This window comes from Bos mutus, chromosome 17, assembly GCF_027580195.1.
Source record: "Bos mutus isolate GX-2022 chromosome 17, NWIPB_WYAK_1.1, whole genome shotgun sequence".
NCBI lineage: Eukaryota > Metazoa > Chordata > Mammalia > Artiodactyla > Bovidae > Bos > Bos mutus.
The window spans coordinates 61,680,039-61,697,177 of record NC_091633.1 but is presented as its reverse complement, the minus strand read 5'-3'; the positions used below and the strand labels follow the sequence as shown (position 1 = coordinate 61,697,177).

The following is a 17,139-nucleotide window of genomic DNA, read 5'->3' as shown; positions in this document are numbered from 1 at the left end:
TCCAGGGATCAAATTCACGTCTTCTGCATCTCAGGTAGATTCTTTATCCCTGAGCTACCAGGGAAGCCCATAAATCAATGACGCCCCAATATAAAATTTAAAAACTTAAAAAAAGGAAAGAAGCAATCATGGAGAGAGGTAGGAGGCAAGTGGTCTTCCCAAGTGGCGCTGGTGGTAAAGAACCCGCCTGCCAATGCAGGAGATGTCAAAGACCCAGGTTTGATCCCTGGGTCGGGAAGGTCTCCTGGAAAAGGAAACGGCTACTCACTCCAGTATTTTGCCTGGGGAACCTCATGGAAAGGCGAGCCTGGCAGGCTACAGTCCATAAGGTTACAAAGAGTTGGACACGACTGAAGCGACTTAACACGCATGCACAGGAAGTGAGCAGGTTAGGGCAGGAGAAGCAAGCGATCAGTGAAGTATGGGAGTACTGGGGCACAGCAAGGATGCTTGGAGCTGAAGAGGACACACGGCCCAGGGACCGCACTGGCTTCCAGGCACCAGAGTCACGCCTGCGCAGTTGAGCAGGAAGCGGCTCTCCCTTGGCTCCTCCCCTAGACAAGGTCTCAGGGTTGCTTCCCAGTCCCTCGTTTCTCCTCCCTGCCGCCTTTCCCTGCCGTCTTCTCTGAGGGCTCTGTTGGCGGTCCTGTCTTGCCTGCCATTGTGCTGGACCCTGCACATTTCAGAGGTCTAGAAGTCTCCTGCCCACCATCAGCCAAGAGGAAATGGCCAGGTCAGGACCCAGGCCCAGGTAGGAATCCTTCCCCACGCTGGTGGCTCCAGATCTTCAAGCTTGTGACCCCTAGTTCAGGGCCCACTGGGGTACCAAGGTGAATGACTTTGCCTAGCTGCAAGCTAGAGTAGGAAGACATGTACTGAGAACCTCAGTTATATGGTGAGGGCTGAGACCTTCCAGAAAATCAGGTAGGAGAACTTGATCATCACCCCCTGCCCCCAACCCGGCCCCTTCCCCTACCTGTGTTTGATTCCTTGATTGGATTTTGATTCTTGCTCTCTTGTGAAGCAGGGGCTTAGTTCCAGCCAGACCTCACCCAGGTTCACAGTTTCAGGCTCTAGTTACAATTAGAAAGGCAGTTGAGATAAGACATTTTTTGATGAAATGGATGCTGAATCTAACTTCGGTACCCTGACACAGAATGAAACCTCAGAGACAGAGTTTTGAGTGAAGTAGAAAAGAATAGCTTTTTTTTTTTTTTGCTTTGTCACACAAAATGGGCCACAGCGGGTTAACGCTGTCAAGACTGTGTGTCCCCACCTGGAGGGGGTAGTGAGGAGCCTTTATTGTAAAGGATCAAAGAAGGCATGATTGAGACCAGCTCCTGGACCTTCTTCTGATTGGTTGGTGGTCGGTAAATGGGAGTCAGCATCATCAACCTCTGGTTCCAACTGGTCTGGCGTCTCTGTGCTTGTGGGCAGCACACAGTTAACTTCTCCCACCTGGTGGGGGTTTCAGTATCTGCAAAACAGCTCGAAGGTAGAGTTCTGTGTATCCTTTGAGGGGGACCCAGGGCCTTGCCCCAAGCCTGACCTATTGTTTCTTCCTTTATTCTTGGCTGCCCTGGGTCTTCGTTGCCACACTCGGGCTGTCTCTAGTTGTGGTGCTCAGGTTTTTCGTTGCAGTGGGTCCTCTTGTTGCAGAGCATGGCCTCTAGTGTGGGTTCAGTAGCTACAGTGCAGGGACTTAGTTGCTCCGAGGAATGTAGAATCTGCCCGGAGCAGGGATGGAACCCATGTCCTCTGCATTGGCAGGTAGATTCTTTACCACTGAGCCACCAAGGAAGTCCTACACCATTGTTTCTTGATTGTTCCCCCCTTGTCTCCTCATCGCCTCCCTTCCCTGATTAGCAACTGTTTGAACCTGCTCACTGGAACTCAGAGAAGGTCATGGAGGCTGAAGGACACCTATTTCCTATAATCAAGAAATTGGAGGGAATTCTCTGGCAGACCAGTGGTTAGGACTTGGTGCTTTCACTGCAGAGCCTGGGTTCAATCCCTGGTTGGGGAACTAAGATCCTGTAAGCTGCACAGTGTGTCTAAAAAGGAAATGAGGGACACAGAAAGACCTTTGTGCCCAGCAGCCCCACATGTCCTCCTTGGTTTCAAAATGAGGGAAGAGGAGCTTTTAGGTGGGGCAGGGAGTTGGGTTATGGAGTGTTAATGGCTGGCTCACATAGATGTGGGAGAGTTACCAGTCAACAGAATATAGAATCCAGAAATAAACTGCTGTGTATGTATGAGTGCTTAATATAATCATAGTAGCTCACGTCTGTTGAGGGCTTACATGTCAACTACTGGAACCCTTTCTCAGATTATTTTTTTTTTTGACTCTCCGATAGGCACAATTACTATCTTGATTTTACAGTGTTACCTGAAGCCATCACTGGTAAGTATTTAAGCCAGGCAGTCTGACTCCAGAAGTCTCAGTGGTATCAATAAACTGTTACAAATCATTGGTCAGTGGGAAAAAGACTATCTGAGGAATGACTAAACATTAGGGATGGGCTTTACCTCTGTTTCATTTGGTAAATAAATACCAGATGAATCAAGAATTTAAATGTAAAGAATGAAACAAAAAAAATACAAGAACAAAAATAAAGACTTCTGGCTTTTCATGTATATTTATTGATGATTTTAAGTAATGTTTAATGCAGAGTTCTGTAACATAGCTTTCCAATGTTTTTCATATTAATTTGTCAACCAGGGCTTTAGGACTACAACTTAGATGTCCAAAACTGATGGTGGATTTTGTGCTTTATAGAGCTTAAAATATAGAGTTCAAAATTTTCTCAATGTGCCATTACCAACAGCTCAGCCATCTTCCATGAATGAGGTCTCCTTCCCAGGCACTTTTTATCCCTCAACTGGAAGACTTAGAGGTGGCTTTGCCTAAAGGAGAATGGGTGGATTAGACAGCATCTCAAGGACATTTGTTGACAGCTCTCTGATTTGAATATTATGGGGCAGATACCTGTATTCATTTGCTGGGGGTGCTGTAACAAAATACCGCAGACTGAGTGACTTCAGCAACAGAAATTGACTGTAAGTCTGAGATCAAGGTGTTAGTAGGTTTGGTTTGCTCTGAGATTTCCTCTCTCTTTGCCTTGTAGATGGCAGCCTTCTTGCTGTGTCTTCATACGGTCTTTGCTTATGTGAGTTCATGTTTGTTTTTAGTCTTAATGTTCTACAAGGACACTAATTCTATTTGTTTAGGGCCCACCACATGATCTCGTTTTGCCTTAATTAACACTTTAAAAGCCCTGTCCCCGAATGCAGTTATTGGGGTTAGGAGTTTAACATAGGCATTTTAGAGGAGATACAATTCCCCTATGACTTCAACTTTATATATATATATATATAATTTTTTAAATTAGAGGATAATTACTTTACAATACTGTGATGGTTTTTGCCATACAGCAACATGAATCGGCCCCACAGAGCACTGGCTTTGGGTTCCCTGGAACATACAGCAAGCTCCCACTGGCTGCCTACTTTACATATAGTAATGCATATGTTTCAGTGCTATGCTCTCTTATCATCCCACCCTCTCCTTCCCCCACTGTGTCCAAGATGTGTTTCCTTTGCTGCCTGGCAAGTGGGATCATCAGTACTCTCTTTCTAGATGCCATATATATGCATTAATGTATGATATTTGCCATGACTGCATCTCATACGTGCACTCAGGGTCTAAATGGCAGCATGGAAGCCCCGCACCCCAGGGTCTGCTCCTACCTGCTGCTTCATGTACTGCCCTTTGCTTTACGTGCTTCACGAGTGTATGTGCTTCTGTGGAAATATTTTTTTTCTGTGGAAATATTTAAAAATCACAGACATTATAAGCTTCGTGTCTAAATATTTGATTATTTCTCAACTATAAGGACTTTTTCTTCTTTTAAAGATTTTTTGATGTGGACCATTTAAAAAATCTTCATTGAATTTGTTACAGTATTGCTTCTGTTTTATGTTTTGGGGTTGTTTTTTGCCCTGAGGTATGTGGGATAAACCCCCTGCAATGGAAGGCACAGTCTCAACCACAAGCCCACCAGGGAAGTCCCATAAGAATCTTTTTGTATTGAATTCATTTGTGATTTTATTAAATGTTTCTTTTCAAATGTATGAATTCAGTCTTGAGATCTTCCTGAAGCACTTCTGTTTTGCTGTCCCCTTTTAGTCAAGCGTGCAGACTATCTTCTAGGTTGGTGTTTCATCAACATTTTATTATTGACAAAGTGTTCTGTGGTTAAGTAATGTTAGGAAATGCTGGTATTAGCTGAGTCTCGAGGATGTGGTGATGTTATTATTCACCATCTTAGCTGGACTGTGATGCTGTTAGTCACTACAGGGAAACTTTATTCATGCTCTAGTTTTGTGATTTCTGTCCACCTGAGATTAAAAAAAATATATCATGCCTCCAGGATATTACATTTTAGACATTTTTTAAAAAAAGAGCATTTTAAGCTCTTTTATGTTGAGCCATTGCCTACTTTATCATTGGAGATGTTCTTTTTTTCATTTTTGGGACATGGTAATATTTCCCCAAAACATTAAAAAAAATTTTTTTTCTTGATACTAGGTAGGAACTAACTTAAGAGTTGTATAAATGACTCCACTCCATCCCCTCTTCCTGTCTTTTTCAGAGCCAACTCTACATCCTTAGAACCACATTTAGCCACACGTACACTCTCTTGCCAGGACACTGTCAGTATTTCACTATTTTCTACCTTGAACTATGGAAAACTTAAACACCTTGTTGCTTGTCTTATCTCTCCACAGCCTTGCAAACTGAAATCCTACTAGTCTATATTTATAATTTGTTACAGGTCAGGCCCTACCTCTTTTTTAAGCTTTATTTTTAACCATTAAAAGAATTGAAATATGGTTGATTTACAATGTGTTAGTTTCAGGTGTATAACAAAGTGATTGTTATAAATATATATGTATATATCTGTTCTTTTTCAGATTCTTTTCCCTTATAGGTTATTATGAGTATGGTTTCCTGTGCTATACAGTAGGTCTTTGTTGGTGATCTATTTTATATATAATAGTGTGTATATGGGAGAAGGCGATGGCACCCCATTCCAGTACTCTTGCCTGGAAAATCCCATGGACGGAGGAGCCTGGTAGGCTGCAGTCCATGGGGTCTCGAAGAGTCGGACACAACTGAGCGACTTCACTTTCACTTTTCAAGCACATGCATTGGAGAAGGAAATGGCAGCTCACTCCAGTGTTCTTGCCTGGAGAATCCCAGGGACGGGGGAGCCTGGTGGGCTGCCGTCCATGGAGTCGCACAGAGTTGGACACGACTGGAGCGACTCAGCAGCAACAGCAGCAGCAGCAGTGTGTATGTGTTAATCCCTAATGTATTTCCCCCCACTTGCCCTCTGTTTCCTCTTTGGTAACCATAAGTTTTTTTTCTGTGTCTGTGAGTCTATTTGTTCATTTGTGTCATTAAAAAAATTCACATATAAGTGATATCATGATATTTGTCTTTGACTTATTTCATTTAATGTGTTACTCCATAGGCACTAACTTTAGAGCCTACATGTTCTCTGAATTTAGTTGGACAAATATATTTGACAACTCTCCAGCAAGGCTCTCCAATTCCGCCCTGTCCTGATGTCTAGCCTTGGCACTTGCCACCCACCATGACCAGAGCACCCTCCCAGGTCCTTTTCAGAAACACAGTCATTCTTCCATCACAACCTCTGAATCACCTCACCTCACCTGTGAGCTCTTTCCAGATGTGGCCAGCTGACTTCATTTATACTCATCACTCCAGGAGTTAGAATGTATCCATTTCCTCTGTATTCTAGATTACTTAAATGCTTATTTAATTGTATTCCTTCCCCCCTCCCCCTTATTTAGGCTTTATAACGGAAAAGAATATAATAGTCCCTGGTTCTGCAAATTTTATAAGCTAAAGGAGCTTATAGAGCAATGTAGAGCAATCATTCTGCCTATGTTAGGATGGGATATTTCCAGGGTTGGGAGTGAAATTTTTTGAAGTGGGTAACAGTTTGCATTTAATTCACTTAACTTTTTCAAATTGAATATATAGCCAACATTTTTGAAGCCTCATAGCATCCCTATAAGAAAAGTGGAACAGGAATAGGGAAATCTTATTTTCTTACCAGAGTATCTCGGGAAACTGCACCATAAGGTGAATCATTGTAAGGATATCCTGTTCCCCCCAAGTAGAAAAAGTTAACCTTTGAGGTTACTTACCTTACTGAGACTTCCACTTACCTAGTCTAGAAGCAGTATAGTAGGTTCTCAATAAAAAACCTGACAAAATGCTTTAATATTTTTTTCTCACTGAATTGTTCTTAAAAATAACACACAATGACTTTCACCTTTACTCGCATCAACATCCTCAATTTATTCAAAGTTATAAATGTGGTTGCTTGATACCAGATGGATGGAGTCATCCATTCTTTGAAAGACACTGGGCCTCCAAACACTTTGTCAATAGCTATCAGATATCAAGTTTCCTCACACTTTATTGATATCTATAAATAATGTTACCAGGCTATAAAATCAGATATAAAAAATGGAGCATTATCACAATAGTTCTACAACTGGAATAAGGTAGTATCTTGATTAAAGTATTGCATATACTTTAATGGTGGCAAATATGAATTATTAATGGTTAGAAAATGAATGTGTGTGCTACCTCTCATTATATGAGTGTAGCTAGGAGCAGGGAGGGATCACCCACTCTGGTAAGAGGAAAGGTTGAGTGTAGAGGTACAGCCACATGAATGCTGGTAGAATTTGTAATAGATGAGAAAGGTATTTTAAAGTGGCCTCTATTTTCTCAGTAAAATAGGAAGTAAAGCCATTAGTTGAACGCGAGGGTGGAGAATGATGGAGATTTGAGGAAAAGAGAAGGGATGAAACTTGTTTCTGGTCCTGGACTCTGGGCGAGTGACCCATGAGGGTGCAGTGTCAGAAGTCCAGGCAATACAGAGGGAGGGTCAGAGATGAGTGTTAACAATACTCATGCAATGAGGCCAAACCCACTGGGGGGCGTTCTTCAGACCCTGAGGAGGCAGAGACTTGATTTCAATTGTTCACAGTAGTGGTCCTCAGCTAGAGGTAATTTTGCCCCCAAGGGGACATTTGGTGGTGTCCGGAGACCTTTCTGGTTTCACAGCCGTGAAGGTGGGTGAGTGGGGAGAAGAGTTCTGTGGGCATCTAGGGTTGGAGACCTGTGTGGTGTATTCTTCTGGCAGCTATGGAGCAGAGGAGAACTTGGAATTTACTGTAAAGTAATAAGAAGTCATCGAAAAGGCAAGAGAATTCCAGGAAAACATCTATTTCTGCTTTATTGACTATGCCAAAGCCTTTGACTGTGTGGATCACAATAAATTGTGGAAAATTCTGAAAGAGATGGGAATACCAGACCACCTGACCTGCCTCTTGAGAAACCTGTATGCAGGTTAGGAAGCAACAGTTAGAACTGGACATGGAACAACAGACTGGTTCCAAATAGGAAAAGGAGTATGTCAAGGCTGTATATTGTCACCCTGCTTATTTAACTTATATGCAGAGTACATCATGAGAAATGCTGGGCTGGAGGAAGCACAAGCTGGAATCAAGATTGCCAGGAGAAATGTCAATAACCTCAGATATGCAGATGACACCACCCTTATGGTAGAAAGTGAAGAGGAACTAAAAAGCTGCTTGATGGAAGTGAAAGAGGAGAGTGAAAAAGTTGGCTTAAAGCTCAACAATCAGAAAACGAAGATCATGGCATCTGGTCCCATGACTTCATGGGATATAGATGGGGAAAAAAAAAATAGGTGGGGAAACAGTGGAAACAGTGGCTGACTTTATTTTTGGGGGCTTCAAAATCACTGCAGAAGGTGATTGCAGGCATGAAATTAAAAGACGCTTACTCCTTGGAAGGAAAATTATGACCAAACTAGACAGCATATTAAAAAGCAGAGACATTACTTTGTCAACAAAGGTCTGGAGAAGGGGACAACAGAGGATGAGATGGCTGGATGGCATCACCAACTCAATGGACATGGGTATGAGTGAACTCCGGGAGTTGGTGATGGACAGGGAGGCCTGGCGTGCTGTGGTTCATGGGGTCGCAAAGAGTTGGACACGACCGAGCGACTGAACTGAATGGGAAGTCATTGGGGAATTTTGAATGAGGGAGAAAGGTGCTCTGATTTATTTATAAAAAATATTTTTCTGGCCTGGGTAGAAGCCAGGGATGCTGCTAAACATCCTAAAATGCACAGGGACATGCCCACAACCGAGGATTAGATGCCGCAGATTTCCATAATGTCAGCTGAGAAATCTTGGTCCACATGTTTTCAAGTACAAGTGTTTTCTTTTCCTGCTGCTGCTGCTAAGTCGCCTCAGTCGTGTCCGACTCTGTGCGACCCCATAGACGGCAGCCCATCAGGCTCCCCCGTCCCTGGGATTCTCCAGGCAAGAACACTGGAGTGGGTTGCTATTTCCTCCTCCAAGGGATCTTCCCTACCCAGGGGTTGAACCTGGGTCTCCTGCATGGGCAGGCTTCTTTATTACTGTGTCATCTCCACATATTTTTATTATGAATTCTGTTTTAATTCATATTTTATAGTTCATTTTATTATTTGCTAGGGAAAAATGTCTCAATTGTTCTTTTCAACGTTAAGTTCTTTTTCTGGTCACATTTACAAATAAACTTTAAAATCAGCTCTTCAAGTTCCATTAAAAATAGTTTGGATTTTTATCAGAGTCACATGGAATTTGTAGCTATTGATTTGCCAAAAATCGATACTTTTACCAATAGGATAGGCCTATGTATAAAAGAATAATGATATAGTTATTTATGCATTTTGATATTTATTCAGACTTTTGAAAAAGTTTCTCAGAAATATTTAAACATTTTCTTACAGCTTTTGGTTTTTCTTAAATATATGAATATTTAAATTATTATAAATATGATTTTTAAATTTCATTGAATAGTATTGTTGCTTTATGGTAATGTAATTATTTGATGTATCTTACATCTTGATCCCTCAGGAAACTCTCTATTAGTTCCAATAATTTTCAATTGATTATCTTGAACTATAACTATTCATAGACTTCTATTTTCTTTCTGATATTTATGCTTCATTTCCTTTCTTGTCTAGTAACTTCAAGATAAGTTTGAGTAATAATGACGATTTGTCTTTTTCTTAATTCTTTCTTATCTTTTACCCTTAAGAATGTTGTTTGCCCCATGTTTCAGATACATTCTTTTATCAATGTAATGGTTTTCAAATAGTTTCCTTCTATTCTTAACTTCCTAAGAATTATGAAAGAGTCAGGAATGGATATAAAGTGTTCAGGGTTGTGTGCGTGCATCCATCCATCAAATGGTTCTTTATTATGTTAACAGAGTGAGTTCTGTGAATTAAGTTTCCAATGATAAATGAGGCCTTGTAAAGCTGTATTTAGATACAAGGCTCTATTCTTTTTACTCTAGTAAAAGAATTAAGATAGTCTTAATTTGTTAATATTTTAGAAAGAATTTAAAATTACCATCCACACGTGAAATTAGTTTATGGTAAGAACTATAAACTCAGATGCCTAGAGGAGCTAATTTGTCTAAAAAGTTTGAGTAGATGAGGCTCACAAAGAGAAGTGGTGAGTGTGGTAATAGAATGGATATTGGGTCTCTTAATATATATGCTCAATCAGATCCGACTCTGCAATGCCATGGACTGCAACCTACCAGGCTTCTCCATCCATGGGATTTTCCAGGCAAGGGTACTAGAGTAGGTTGCGATTTCCTTCTCCTATAACATGTATATTCAGCATTAAAAATGCTAAGTATGATCATTGGCAAGATAGGCATGGCCCAGAGAACCCACTAGTAGCATTTAGTATATTTGTGTATGTATTTGTGCCAGCCTCACAGAATGAGTTAGGAGGCTATTCTCTTTTTAAATGTCAAGGGGCAATTTAAGTCACATAGAATTTATTGGGGTTTTTTTTTTTTGTGTGTGTGTGTGACAATTTCACCCATAAAATGGTCTGGACCCAGTACCCTTTTGGAATCACACATATGTACTTAATTTGCCCCCAAATTATTATCTAGTTTGGGTTTACAATTTCTTCTGGAACTGTGTATATTTGTTTTCTAGGAACATAGCATTTCATTGAGAATTTTAAAATTTCTGTGTAAGCAGACATGCTTTTTCTAGACTACATACTGGGAGCAGCTGTTCAGGCCGAGACCCCAGGATTTCCAGGGCAAGAAATACTTGGGTGTGGAAGTTGCTTCCTTTCATGTGTGTGTGTGTGTGTCCATTGTGGGTGTCTGGAGTTACCTCTGGGCTTCCCTGGTGGCTTGGGCTATAAAGAATCTGCCTGCAATGCAGGGACCCAGGTTTGATCCCTGGATCAGGAAGATCCCCTGGGGAAGGGAATGGCAACCCAGCCTTGGCTATGCTTCCATTTCATGCCCTGTGTTGGGAGCCCTTCTCAGTCAGATCCTGTGGAAGCAATACCCAGCCAGAAAATTTCCATAGATAGGGAGCTTCAGGGCCATCCCTGGCTTACCTGTTCTATCGGTGTTTCTTCGGTTGCTTGTCTTGATAATCTCCTTGTCATCCACTCTGCCCCTCTCAGTTGTGGCTTCAGAACTTGCAGTTTCTCTGTGACAAGTCCTTAGAGCTGAATGTCTCTTTCACGGCTGTCTTTCCCACACCTACTGTGTGTTACAGTTTTCTCTGGTTGGATTTTCCGTCAGTCTGGTCTCATCTGCTTTTTATTTCCTCAAAGTTGCTGGTCTACTGATTATATTATTTCTTGTTTCCATTGCTGTTAGGGGTTTATTCTTTAAAAAGAACTTCTTTTGTTTCTTGATGAGTCTGACTAATGGTTTGTCAATTTTATTTATCCTTTCAAACAACAAGCTTTTGGCTTTGTTGATTTTTTTCTATGGTCTCCTTTGTTTCTTTTGCATTTATTTCTGCCCTAATTTTAAAGATTTCTTTCCTTCTACTAACCTGGGGTTATTCATTTCTTCCTTTTCTAGTTGCTTTAGGTGTAGAGTTAGGTTATTTATTTGACTTTTTTCTTGGTTCTTGAGGTATGCCTGTATTGTTATGAACTTTCCCCTTAGCACTGCTTTTACAGTGTCCCATAGGTTTTGGGTTGTTGTGTTTTCATTTTCATTCGTTTCTATGCATTTTTTGATTTATTCTGTAATTTTTTGGTTATTCAACAGCGTGTTATTCAGCCTCCATATGTTGGAATTTTTAATATTTTTTCTCCTGTAATTGATATCTAATCTTATTGCATTGTGGTCAGAAAAGATGCTTGGAATGATTTCAGTTTTTTTGAATTTACCAAGGCTAGATTTATGGCCCAGGATGTGATCTGTCCTGGAGAAGTTTCCATGTGTGCTTGCGAAAAAGGTGAAATTCATTGTTTTGGGGTGAAATGTCCTATTTGGGAAGGAATAAAGAGTAAACATATGTGTTTCTTCTGCCACCTTGAACTGAAAACTTTGTGATCTCTGTATAGCAATTGTTTATGACTTTATTAGACCTTATTCAGTCTCCTTTTAAACAAACATACACTTTTTCCTTCCCTCTTTCTAACTGTTGAGGAGTTAATATTAGAGTTTTAAAAAAAATTATTTAACATTATAGTATGAATGCAGTATTAACTAGAAATATTTATTTTAATCACTTCTGAATCTTTAGACTCCTTATTATGTTTGATCCATCAACTTATTTGAGCATTACAAGCTTTGTGGCTGAAATTTTTTTAAACTATAGATGCTATGATCTTTATAGTAATCTCTTCAGAAAGACCCATATGGAATTCAGTCAGTAAATCAGCTGAGAAATTGTTGTTATGAAACCTGTTGGAAATAGGGACTGTACTGGTAGATTCAGTGTCTTCTCAGATACTCAAACAAGACATAAGTGATGTCATGAAAAGCTGTGGAATTGGAGTTTGAAGTCATATAATTGTGTTTTGCCTTTAGCGTTCCAAGCTTTGGGACCTCGAGTAAGTCCTTTAAATTTCTGAACCTCAGTTTACCCATTTGCAAAATGGTAATGATAATGCCTGCCCATCCCTATTGTATTGCATAGGTTGTGAAAGAATGAATGTGAAGTTCCTTTAAGAAATCAAAGCTAAATAAATGTGTCAGTTATTAATGTCCTCATACCTTGCCAATGATATCTCTTTGAAGATGGATTTTTAAGATCGATAAAATTCATGGCTTTCTGCAAGTGGAGGACAACTTGAACTCAAGTATTTATTATTTTTTGATTACGAAAATGAGACCTTTTGTATAGGAAGAAAAATGCAGAATAATAAGTTCTCTGTTTAATAAAGTTGAACAGTTTATTAGATCTGTTGAAAAATGGACATTTGTTTTCTTCAGTGTTTCAAAATTATGCTTCCCAAAAGGAACCAATTTGGAGATGTTTTCATAGAAACATCTGGATAGTGGGTTAGAAATGTTTAGAATGTGCCTTGTCTAAATGTACTTAATTTATTTTGGCTGGCTAAGTCTTTTCTCTAGAATAGATATTGTAATAGATAGAATAGACTTTCCATGGTTAGTTCCTTACAATTACTAGCATCAGCTGAAGAGACTCATTCTTTTAATCAGAACACCCAATCTGGCCATATGTGTGAATCAGTCTTCAACCTGAGAATTCTGCCAGGCAGAGAATTGTAAAAGAAAAAAAAATTTGAAGTCAGGCCATGAAAATTCAGGATTCATTTGTGCCCAGCTAATTCACCAAGGAAAATAACCTTGGGGTATATTTATTGTAGAAGAAAATCAAGCATTCTAATGGATCAGGGTTAAGCCTTTGGAAAAAGAGAAGGATTCGTTAACAAGAAGTCCCTCTCTTCTGTCCAACCTTCCTGTGACCTGAAGTTATGGAAACAAAATGCTCCAAAGAACAAATACTGTTGAAAGTTTGTTTGTGGTGGTTGAAGGGGAATGGCATCCCACAGAAATGGAACAGAATAACAGATGCCTTCTGGAAAGCCCAAGACTGTCCTCTTTCTCAGTGGTTAAAATGTTAAAAGCTTAAAAACTGATTTTATTGGTCTAAATAAACTGCTTAATTTGCCAAACTCTTTGGGATAATAAATAGATCACATATGTGCACATTCAAATATAGACGATAATTATTAAGATGTGAATTAACTTAGAACACCTTTGAGCATCACATGCTCTCAATTATTTTTCTTTGTGATACTTTTCGTGTATTGGGAAAATATTTTTTTAAGAAGTTAGAAAGGAGGATTACTTTATTGACGACTCAGAAAGAATGCAATAATCTTTCTTGACTTCACTACCCCGTTCTCCCCTGTACCAGCCTGACCACATCATGGTCCTAAATCTCTGTTTCATTTACAAAATGTCTTGAAAGAATTGTCAGTACGTACTGTCTCCAGTTTCTGTTTTCCCTTGTTCTCTCTTAAATCCACAGAATATGAACTAGCCCAGACTAATTGGTTATGTATGATTATTCTGTTCCTTTGGGTAGAGCCATCAAGAGAGGCCAGAAAGGTTTTGCCATGCCTTCACCGCCTCACTACCCGATTACAGTGAAAGCAAGTTCTGGAACACATCTGAACACATGTGCAACATTTACTAGCAAGCAGGCACAAAAGGGTACACAAATCTCAAATCTTTGTCCACTTTTAGGCATTCTGATCACAGCTTGTTTGGAAATATCGTTAAGGCAAACATGACAATATTCTAGAGGCATCATTCAGCCAGCCCAAATCCTCTGAATTCAAAGCTGGACGCAAGTAGAGATCTCAGCAAGGGTGCTATCCTGAAGTGTGCAGGCTACAGGGTATGCCAGACTTTCAGACCATCTTCACGCAAAGGGGGAGCAAAATATTTTAGGCAATCCATATTATCACAACTGTCCCTGTGAAAACCTATCCAAACCTTCAGAGTGATTGTGAGAAGGGTTATCTTCTATCACACTTCTGTCAGAGTGATCGTGAAAATGTAGGGTAAAGGATGGGAAAGCAGACAAGAGGATCAAAGACTAAGCCTTGGGGAATAGAAACATGGTGTGTCAGAGACAGAAGTAATGCAATGAAGAACTGAGCTGTGTAGGAAAACCAGACTTCAGGGAAATTATCAATTTAGTTCATTCTTGTCTTTGTAAAATCAACTCTCCAAATTTATCAGAATGACACCATATTCCTATTTGTCCAGGTTGAATTCAGAGCCATCTTTGGGTCTCCATTTCCTCTGACCCCTTAGGCTCATTCAGTGTCTGAGATCGACACTTCTTGTTGAAATGTTTCTCATTCATTTCTTTCTTCTCATTACTGCTTGTCCAAGTCTTTATACCCGCAAACCTGACTTATAATGAAGGGCTGTCAACAAGTCCTTTAGCTGTTTGAATCCATCTAGCACATTATTGTCAGAATCATCTTCCTAAAATGTCATTTTGGTTTTTCTGTTTCTTGCTCAAAAGTCTCAGAGGTTTTGTTGTTAAAAACAACTCTCCAATCATATTTCTCCACTTTGGCGGACTGAGTTTTCTCACCTTTTTGATTTTGCACATACTTTCCCCCTTCAGTCTCCTCCTCATTTAGTGAAGTCTTATCAATCCTTCAAGACCGAGATCAAACCTTACTTCCTTTGGGTTTACACTGTGAAGCCAGAATGTGTGGATTCAAGTCTCAGCTCTGCTCCTGCTGCTGCTGCTAAGTCACATCAGTCGTGTCCAACTCTGTGTGATCCCAGAGACGGCAGCCCACCAGGCTCCCCCGTCCCTGGGATTCTCCAGGCAAGAACACTGGAGTGGGTTGCCATTTCCTTCTCCAGTGCATGAAAGGGAAAAGTGAAAGTGAAGTCGCTCAGTCGTGTCCGACTCTGGCACTTACTAATTGTGTGATCTTGGACAAGTCACTTAACCTTTCTGAGCTTCACTTTCCTCATCTGTACATGAAGATAATATCACTGATCTCATAAGTTGTTGTAGAAATTAAATGAGGTAGTGTGCATAAAGTACTCAAACTAGCCAGTGGCACGTGATAAGCAGTTTTCGTGTTAGATACATGGTGATGACGGTGATTTTGATAATGATGATGATGACATGATGAGAAAGTAGGTCTTCTTTGAGCATCTTAACCCTCTCAACTCAGCATTTATTGACTACATTGCTGCTGCTAAGTTGCTTCAGTCGTGTCCGACTCTGTGCGACCCCATAGACGGCAGCCCACCAGGCTCCCCCGTCCCTGGGATTCTCCAGGCAAGAACACTGGAGTGGGTTGCCATTTCCTTCTCCAATGCATGAAAGGGAAAAGTGAAAGTAAAGTCGCTCAGTTGTGTCCGACTCTTCGTGACCCCGTGGACTGCAGCCTACCAGGCTCCTCGGTCCATGAGATTTTCCAGGCAAGAGTACTGGAGTGGGGTGCCATTGCCTTCTCCAATTGACTACATTATGCATTTAATAGTTACTCATTTAGTAATTGGTCTTCCCAAGTGGCTCAGTGGTAAATAATCCATCTGCCAATGCAGGAGCTACAGGAGACTGGGAAGACCCTCTGGAGGAGGAGATGGCAACCTGTTTAAGAATTCTTGCCTGGGAAATCCTATGGACAGAGAAGCCTTGAAGGCTTCAGTCCGTGGGGTCACAAAGAGTCAGACATGACTGAAGTGACTGAGCATGCACACACACATTTAGTAACTGACAGAATGATGTCTTTTCTTGTGTTGGTAATTAACTTTGTTTTTAGAACTCAATAAAAATTTTAATATGTTTACCAACTTGTGGGATCATCTTTTAAACTTTTTAAGTATTATCTCCCATTTTAGATGCTAAGCTTCTTCAGGAATTGAGGGGATCTGCCTGATACTTTTCTGTAAAGATGTAATAGTCTAAAAATGTAGCTGATGTCTGATCACTGAAAGGAGATTGATAGTGGTCACCAAGTGAAATCTGATTAAAAGGTAGAACCAAGCCCCTCTACCATTTTCCTAAGATGAACTCAACCTGAGTAGATCCTGGGGCATATGCTGATGTCAAAAATAAACATAAACCAAAATCCCATTCCAATGAGTATTTTTTTTAGTGACTTTTTAGTTTGGACTTTGAAACAATGAAAGAAAAAACTGAAACATGTTCCTATATTCCCTACAAGTATTCAACAATAGGCTTCATTGGCTGGGATATATAATTTTTTTTCAAAACAAAAGTTTTTTTTTTTTTTCTTTCAGAAATACACTTTCTAGCTACAATTTAAAAATAACAACCAAGGATACAGGACACTGAAAAGGATCTCTATTATTATAGCTGCTAGGATTTGGCTAGAATAAAGGAGAAGGTATCAAGGGGCACTGGCTGCCAAGAACTAATGATTCTGGTATTAATTGACATGTCTGGGCTAAATTGTCTTCAGAGACAGTGGTTACAGTAACAAAGAGGTAATAATTATTTACTCCAAAGAGCAACATGCTCAGTCTTGGAGGTCTTATAATGAATAAAACGTACAATAGGTTCTTTAGATTTATACTTACATAGAATCGGAGACACTATTCATTAAATTTAGGAGAATGTCTTCAAGTGACTAAGCCAAAAGCAAGTAAAAAAATTCAGGCAATAAATTTTGGAAATGTAGGTCAGCCAGGGCTATGCTCATCCCCTGTTTATGATTGTAAATAATCACCCAACCTTGCCTGACATTAATTTTCTAAAATGAGTATAATAGGTTTTTTCCCCCCGGAGAAGAGATACATTGCACACTCACAGTGAGATCTTGAGACAGAACCACTTTGGGCATTGGTTTAACTACCTGTAGGCTTCCATGGTAGCTGAGAGACCTGAGTTCGATCCCTGGGTTGGGAAGATCTCCTGGTGAAGGGAATGGTTACCCACTCCAGTATTCTGGCTGGAGAATTCCATGGACTGTATAGTCCATGGGGTCACAAAAAGTTGGACACGACTTAACTCTCTATGAAATTGGAGTTGAACTCAGTCATCTCTGAGGCACCTTGCTTGCTCAGTCACTTCAGTCGTGTCCGACTCTATGCGACCCCATGGACCATGGTCTCTGAGGCATAGCTACTCCAATATATTCCATCTAGTGGTGTATAACAGCATGGGCTTTCTTTGCTATTTT

General features: G+C 40.3%; 1 long non-coding RNA gene across 1 annotated transcript; it reads left to right on the top strand.

Moving 5' to 3' along the window:
- Window positions 1-577: 577 nt before the first annotated feature.
- Window positions 578-5,400, top strand: LOC138991453 (uncharacterized). Its single transcript, XR_011467391.1, has 5 exons — window positions 578-751; window positions 2,358-2,404; window positions 3,129-3,170; window positions 4,978-5,026; window positions 5,207-5,400. It is a non-coding gene; the product is annotated as an uncharacterized lncRNA (long non-coding RNA).
- Window positions 5,401-17,139: the final 11,739 nt, after the last annotated feature.